Source organism: Dipodomys merriami, unplaced genomic scaffold (assembly GCF_024711535.1).
Source record: "Dipodomys merriami isolate MVZ:Mamm:240054 unplaced genomic scaffold, mDipMer1.0.p SCAF_38, whole genome shotgun sequence".
Taxonomy (NCBI): domain Eukaryota; kingdom Metazoa; phylum Chordata; class Mammalia; order Rodentia; family Heteromyidae; genus Dipodomys; species Dipodomys merriami.
Genome location: NW_027205381.1, coordinates 12536947 through 12545046, shown reverse-complemented (window position 1 = coordinate 12545046; position 8100 = coordinate 12536947). Strand labels below are relative to the sequence as shown.

Below are 8100 nucleotides of genomic sequence, written 5' to 3'. Positions count from 1 at the left end.
CCTGCAGTAGTTTCAGAGATTCAGGTTTAATGTTAAGGTCTTTAATCCATTTTGAGTTGATGTTGGTGCATGGTGATAGGCTGGGGTCCACTTTTAGTTTTCTGCATGTGGCTGCCCAGTTTTCCCAGCACCAGCGGTTGAAGAGGCTGTGTTTCTTCCATTGTATGTCTTTGGCTCCTTTGTCGAATATCAGCTGGCTGTAGGCCTGTGGATTTATTTCTGGATCTTCTATTCTGTTCCATGAACAATGTGATTTAAATAAACCTAGTTATTCCAATTCGAGAACACACATTCTATGTTTCAATTTTTTCTATCTTAGTTTTTATCTTTTGTGTTTTATAATTTTTACTTTTTAGATTTTTTTCATTTCAATTCTTTTTTTTTGGGGGGGGATTCGGTTGTGGGGCCTGAACTCTGGGCCTGGGTGCTGTCCCTCAGCTCTTCAGCTCAAGGCTAGTGCTCTACCAGTTGAGCCACAGCACCACTTCCGGTTTTCTGGTGGTTTATTGGAGATAAGAGTCTCATGGACTTTCATGCCCTGGCTGGCTTTTAACCACGATCCTCAGATCTCAGCCTCCTGAGTAGATAGGATTATAGGCGTGAGCCACCTGTGCCCGGTTTTCAATTAATTCTATAGTAAGTTATCTTAATCAAGTTTTGTCAATTCTATGGTTTGAATTTTGGGCTTTGTACTTGCTAGGCAGGCACTCCATGAGTGAGCCATCCCCATAGCCCTTTTTTGCACTGGTTATTGTAGAGATGACAATATGACACAAAGCCCCATTTCTTCCATTAAGATGGAATCTCACAGAATCTTGCCCAGGTTGGCCTAAACCTACCATCCTCTCAAACAGCCTGCCACATAGCTCAGGATGACAAATGCCCACCACGATGCCCAGCTAGGGACTGAAAAGGAGTCTGGAAAACTTTTCTGCTCAAGCTGGCCTAGAATCGTGATCCTCCCATGTTTTACTCTCCCATGTAGCTAGGATAAAGTTGTGAGGTACTGATGCCCATTCTGTTTTTGCTATTAAGGTGAAATTATTTCTTTCCCCTCCATTTCCTCCTTATTCACACCCTTCCCTTCCCACTTCTATGTTCTTTCTTTCTTTATTTTTTTGGGTCCCGTAGTGGGGCCTGAACTCAGGGCCTGGGCGCTGTCCCTCAGCTCTTCAGCTCAAGGCTAGCACTCTACCACTTGAGCCACAGCGCCACTTCCGGCTTTTTTTCTTTTTGCTTATGTGGTGCTGGGGAATTGAACCCAGAGCCTCAGGCATGCAAGGCAAACGCTCTGCCACTGAGCCACCTTCCAAGCCCCTGTTCTTTTTTTAATATGACAGGGTCCCTATGACATAGCTCAGGCTGGCTTTAAACTTGAAATATTATTGCCTCACACTCTTTTTCTCTCTCTCTTTTTATCATGAAAATACCATGCAGAGGAGTTACAATTACATGGGCAAGATAATGAGTACATTTCTTATCAAGCATTGTTGCATCCTCCTTTGTTTCCCCTTCCTATCCCTTCCTATATCCTGCCCCAACCACCCATCCCCCCCCAAAGTTGTAAAGTTCGTTTTTCGACATAAAGACTTGTCTTGAGCACTAAGATTACAGAAGTATGTCACATCGCCATGTGATCAGCCTATATTTTCCTTAATTTGTACGTCCTATACGTCCTCTACATCTTGAGCCCTGCCTCCAGCAATTTTTGCTTTAAATAATTTCTTGGATATGGTCTGGCTTTTTACAGGCATTGTCAAAGACACTGATCCCTCCTTCATACATTTCCCTGACACTGCAAGTTTGTTCCACTATTCCTAGTTTATTGACATGGATTCTTTGTTCTTTTTTTTAAAACCTTGATAAGAGTGACCCCCCCCTTCCCTTTCTCTCCCTTCCTCCATCCCTCCCCTACCCCCCCCTCTGCTAAAGCTTAACTGGATTCCTGAAGACTCAACTATTTTCATTCATGGGCAGGTAATTGTCACCTTTTAAAAGGAATGAAGACTATTATGCTTTACTTCATCTTCCTAATATATTCCTTCCTATTTTTGAAGGCAAATGTGTATTAGATTTTTGTCACCAAAGAAAACTTATTTATTGGGCTGGGAAGGTGGCTTAGTGGTAGAGCGCTTGCCTTGCATGCATGAGGCCCTGGGTTTGATTCCTCAGCACCACATAAGCAAAAAGAAAAAAACCGCAAGTGGCGCTGTGGCTCAAGTGGTAGAGTGCTAGCCTTGAGCTGAAGAGCTGAGGGACAGTGCCAAGGCCCAGAGTTCAGGCCCCATTACTGGACCCAAATAAAACAACAAAGCCGGGCGCTGGTGGCTCACGCCTGTAATCCTAGCTACTCAGGAGGCTGAGATCTGAGGATCGAGGCTCAAAGCCAGCCCAGGCAGGAGAGACTGTGAGACTCCTATCTCCAATAACCACCAGAAAAACCGGAAGTGGCACTGTAGCTCAAGTGGTAGAGCGCTTGCCTTGAGCTGAAGAGCTGAGGGACAGCACCCAGGCCCAGAGTTCAAGCCCCACAGCCGACCAAAAAAAAAAAAAAAAAAAGAAATCTTATTTATTAACTTCTGTTCATGTTTCCCAGTAGTAATGCTAAAATATTGTTAAACCATTTGTATGTGACTTTTTTTTTGTCTATCATGGTCTATAACATTTATGAGTTCTATGAGCTTTCTGATACAGTTATTTCTTCCACATTGGGTGGTATGTACATTTCTTTTGTTTTGCATAGCATCAGCTGTTCACTCTTTCCCACTTGTTCCCTTCCTCCCATTGCTGCCATTGAGTTGCTTAGCTCATTTTGGTCACTATCCAGTGTAGCTGATGGGTCCCTCTGTTACATGTTTTTCCCTGATTCCCTCTAGTTCTGTGTTGTCTTCCTGGTTCCCTTCCGGTGTACACATATATACCATACATGTTATTTAGTAGTGATTATTTAGTAGTGATTCAACCAGATGAGTGGAAGTCCTTTGTTTCTTAAGTCCTGTTAATTTTGTCATATCACCTAACATTTTGGATTTAACATCCACTTATCAGGGAGACCATGTACCATTTGTCTCTTTGCTCTTGGTTTACCTCGCTCAACATGATTTCTTCTAGCTCCATCCATTTCCCTGCAAATGCCATTATTTTGTCCTTTCTAATGGCTGTATTATATTCCATTGTGTATAGATACCACAATTTTTGGATCCATTCATCTGTGGTGCGACATCTGGGTTGTTTCCATATCCTGGCTATTGTGAACAGTGCTGCAATAAACATGGAGGTGCATGTGTCCTTGTATACTGGTTCCTGTTGTTGAGGTTAGATGCCTAGAAGTGGTATGACTGAGGTCAATCTTTAGCTTTCTAAGGACCCTCCAGACTGCTTTCCAAAGTGGTTGTATAAGTGTACATTCCCACCAGCAGTGTAATAGGGTTCCTCTTTCTCCGCATCCCCTCCAGCATTTGCAGTTGGCAGACTTGAGTATGTGGGCCATTCTGACTGGGGGTAAGGTGGTATCTCAGGGTTGTCTTTATTTGCATTTCCTTCACAACCAGGGATGGTGAACATTTCCTCATGTGTTTCTTTGCCATTTTTATCTCTTCTTCTGAGAGTCTCTCTTTAGTTCTCTTGCCCATTTAGTAATTGGTTTGTTAGGTTTGGGAGGGATTAGTTTCTTGAGTTCTCTGTATATACTGGATATTAACCCCTTGTCTGATATACAAATGGTAAATATTTTTTTCCCAGTGAGTTGGTTGTCTTTCTAGCTTGGTTGTTATAGGTTTAGCTGTGCAGAAGCTTTTTATTTTAAGGTAGTCACATGTGTCCAATCTCTCTCCAATTTCTTGTGACCCTGGGACTCTGTTCAGGAAGTTCCTTCCTGTGCTTATGAGTTCAAGTGTCTCTTCTACTCTGTCCTGCAGTAGTTTCAGAGATTCAGGTTTAACGTTAAGGTCTTTAATCCATTTTGAGTTGATGTTGGTGCATGGTGATAGGCTGGGGTCCACTTTTAGTTTTCTGCATGTGGCTGCCCAGTTTTCCCAGCACCAGTGGTTGAAGAGGCTGTGTTTCTTCCATTGTATGTTGTATGTGACTTTTTATTAGTATAAAATTAGACAACATAATAAAAGTAGTCATATATCTCAAAACACACAAATGAGAAGAGTCAGTATTTAAGTTAACAGTAGTACTGAGTATGTAAGAACCCAGTTTTCCATTTCTTGTCAATCCCCCACCCCTGGTCCCAAATCGCTAGCTCCCAGCTATGGCATCGGCAGAATGCTCTCTGCCTAGTCCTGACCACAGCTTAAGACTATCCCTGCCCCTAATGATCTCTGAGCTTTTGTAAATCAGTTTGTTTGCTTGCTAAACTGCTACCTGTGTGTGGTTCTGGCTTTTATAAACCCTGCCCATTGGAGGTCGCTGCTGCTCTTAGTCCGGAGATAGTCCAGGACAAGGCAGTTGCCGCCCAGCTAATAAAGGCTCACATGGATTTCTCAAATCGAGGTCATTTCAAGTATAAATATATAATTTGGGGAATATAATAACTTCCTGCCCACAAGTAGGTTGTTATGAATTTCAATTAAAAATGCGTATTGGGAACCAGTGCTGCTATAATCCTAGCTATTCAGGAGATTGAGATCTGAGGATCACAGTTCAAAGCCAGCCCAAGCAGGAAAGTCTATGAAACTCTTATCTCAAATTTACCACCAGAAAACCAGATGTAGCACTGTAGCTCAAAGTGGTAGAGCACTATCTTTGAGTGAAGAAGCTCAGGGACAGTGCCTAGGTCCTAAGTTCAAGCCTCATGATCACTCCCCCCCCCCCATCCCAACACACATACACCAAAAAACATATGTGTATTTGGGATGGAATTTCACCAGAAGTCAGCCTCAATCTCTAGCTATAACAGTTCTTCCTTGGATTTCTTGTCTGCAGAATTTGAACTTGCCAGCCTTACCACAAGGAATGAGGAGCTTTCTCTGGGGAAAAAAGTGAACAGTTGCATCCTGGGAAATGTAGTCCATAGACTTGACCACAGGAGTGGGGGAGGGGGGAACAAAAGAGTGTATTGATCTCACTCTTTATTATGTTCATTTTGAGACAAAGTTTCACTATGTAGCCCAGCTTGACCTTGCACTTGCTACCCATTGCTTCAGCATTTTTTTAAATTTAATTTTATTTTATTTGTGAACATACTGTACAGAGGGGTTACAATTGCATGGGCAGGATAATGCGTACATTTCTTACCAAGCACTGCAGCCTCCTCCTTTGTTTACCCTTCACATCACTTGCTTCAGCATTTCTGAAAGGCTTTCATTTTGGCCTTGGGACCAAAAAACAGGATCCTAGGTGGGAGTGCACGGTGCATCAGTTCAGACATGTTGCATGCTGGGAATGGCAATTTGTGCGGCCCGGTTACAAGGTACAAGATGGCTTGTCTGGGCTTGGCGGGAGCCTTGGGTGTCCCACACTGCAAATCGCGATACTGGGTGAAACGTGCATTTGAGTCCTCCCTCTTCCTGCTGGTTCATGCTTGTGTTGACACTTTGACGGCTAGTGTAAGCTCCAGCCTAGAAAACCACATGGACACACAGCTACCAACAGGAAGAACAGTTGATTGCCAGCTGAGGCTGCCAAGCCACCTCTCCCGTGGGAAAGGGAGAAATGACACCTGTCCTTTGTTTAGGGCCAAATTTATAGTCTGAGGCTAGGGGAGAGAAGGGAAGTCGCAGCTGAAAGCGAAAGATGGCACATAGCCCGGGTGGGGTCTTCTGATTTTAATAGTTACAATTGGGGCAGTATCTGGGGGTAGAGTGAAACATGGTTTCGGGAAGCAAAGTAGGGGAAACGGCCTGGGATGAAGGCCAGCTGCAGTGAGACCTGGGAAGATTCACTGGTTTTGAGGGAGGGACTGAGGACTGAGATGGAGGGGCTGCTAACAGCTAGTGGGCCAGACTTCTTCCTCTTCTCCTTGCTTCCTGCCCCTTCCTGCTTCCAGAGCTGAAGTAGACAAGAGACCTTTTCCTCTGTTCCCAAAACAGGGCACTGTCACCCATGGTTTGCCGGGCCTGCAGTGTGAGAGATGGAAAGGAGATCAAAAGGCTAAGCAAGACATTTACTACCACCTGGCCAAGGAGAATGTAGCACACAGTGCCTTCAAGCTGCTGCAGCTGTTTCAAGCATGACATATGCGCTGATCTGTGTGTAGCCAGAACCTGGGGAGTCAAGGGTCTGGCCCTGTGGTGGCTATGGTGCCCCTATCGGGTGTGATACAGATCCAGGGGGATATCACCCAGTTCTCTAAACAGATGAACCATCACTGTGAGGGCTGCCCTGCCGACCTAGTGGTATGTGATGGGGCTCTTGTCATTGGCCTCTATGATGCCGATGTGTACATGCAGGCCCAGCTCCTCCTAGCAGCTCTGAGGATCACTACATATATCTTGAACTTGGTTGGCTGCTTTGTGGCCAAGATATTCTGAGTTGCCGAAAGGAAACTCCCACGTGGTTCAGGGTAGAGGAATTATTGACACGGGGAAAGAGCAAACTTCCAGCCACACAAGATGGTATGGCAGACAAACATGGCTTATGGCCAGATAAGAGATTATATGGGGGAGAGAGATGTGGGGACGTCGCCACAGAGCTGCCCTCTGAGGATCAGGAAATGACCTTAGAGACCTGGGACGGGCCCACTTCGCCCCCGCCCCCCCCCAGCCCAGGGCCATTCCCCCCCAAGCATGCCAGTTGTCTGGGTTACAGGTGCTGGGCGGGACTTCTAGGGTGCACATGGAGAGGGTCAAGGGAAGGGGCCATCTCTCCTGGGCTGATCTAACAAGAGCCCAGGATGTAACTTTGCTCTACAGCCAGCTGCGAGTTTTCTTTCCCTGTGTACTTTGTGCCAAACCCAGGATCATCAGAAACTCCAGCATCGAGGCCTTCACTGTCTGTCAGGGTTATGAATGTCCTAAAGGCTTTATGGCAGATCTGGCCAAATGCTTGCTGGACTACTTTTAGGATTCTACTCAGATGACTGGCCCTATCGGGATCATCGTACCTTTTGTGGCCTGTGGGGACTTGAATGCCTATGACTGGGACTGCAGCTACCCCCTGAATCTGAAGGATGGCTCCCAGTACAAGTACACTCTCCCCATACACCCTCCCATCTCAGCCCCATGCCAGGAGGCCTGCATATTGAAGAAGGGAAGGCTGCCTAAGGAGATCCATATCCAGGACAGTGTCATCAACAAAGTGAATGTATTTCCTTCACACATCCCTTATCACTACACTATATTGGATCTGAAGACAGTGGAATAAATTGTTCCCCTTAACACATTAAGCTGGCAGTCAAATAGAGGTTTTCACCTTTTAGGAAAAAGCAGAGTGTGTATTGATGGATTTATTTTCAAATCTCACTAATGGAGCATGGACAAAGATACCAATGTGAGCACCTGCAAAAGCCATGTGAAGATAAAACAAGGAAAGAAATTATGAGGAAATCTGACAACTTGGGTTATGACTTTTTTAGCTTGTGTTTGTATGCTTCAATATCACCACAGAACTATATACACTTGTTTATGTGACTCTAGAATACCCTCCTTCCTCTGTGAAGTAAGAAATACTCACAACCCACAACAACTCACAACTCACAACAAGGTCTCAGTATACAACTTAGGAAATGATATCTCACCACAAACCAATCCTATCAGGTTTTAGCTTCCAGAACTTTTCAGGTTTGATTGCAGGAGATTCATGTTGGTCATACTGAAAACCAATTCTACTCAGACCTTGACCTTGGACTTTTAGGACTGATTGCAAAAGATTCATCTTGGTCATGTATGTGGAAATTGGACATTTGAACGAAATATGGAAAATTCTGTTTGGCACATTCTTCTTTTTTAGTGGAAGGGAACTCTGCAGCTGAGAGGGGAAGAGCAGTCAGGGAAAGGCAGGGATTAAATTTGAGGTAATCTGTAGCTTTAGAGGGTTCATCCATAGATTGTGCCCAACCCTATTTCAGGCTTAGTAATAACTGCTTTTGGAGTATTCAGGATGGTTTGGAGTTACCTTCTAATGCTCCACTCTAATGCCTACTTCCTCCAAGTT

The 8100-nt window shown here is 44.7% G+C and overlaps 1 pseudogene; it reads left to right on the top strand.

Moving 5' to 3' along the window:
• The first annotated feature begins 5426 nt into the window (after positions 1-5426).
• On the top strand, positions 5427-7368 carry LOC138804982 (tRNA (cytidine(32)/guanosine(34)-2'-O)-methyltransferase pseudogene; annotated as a pseudogene).
• Positions 7369-8100: the final 732 nt, after the last annotated feature.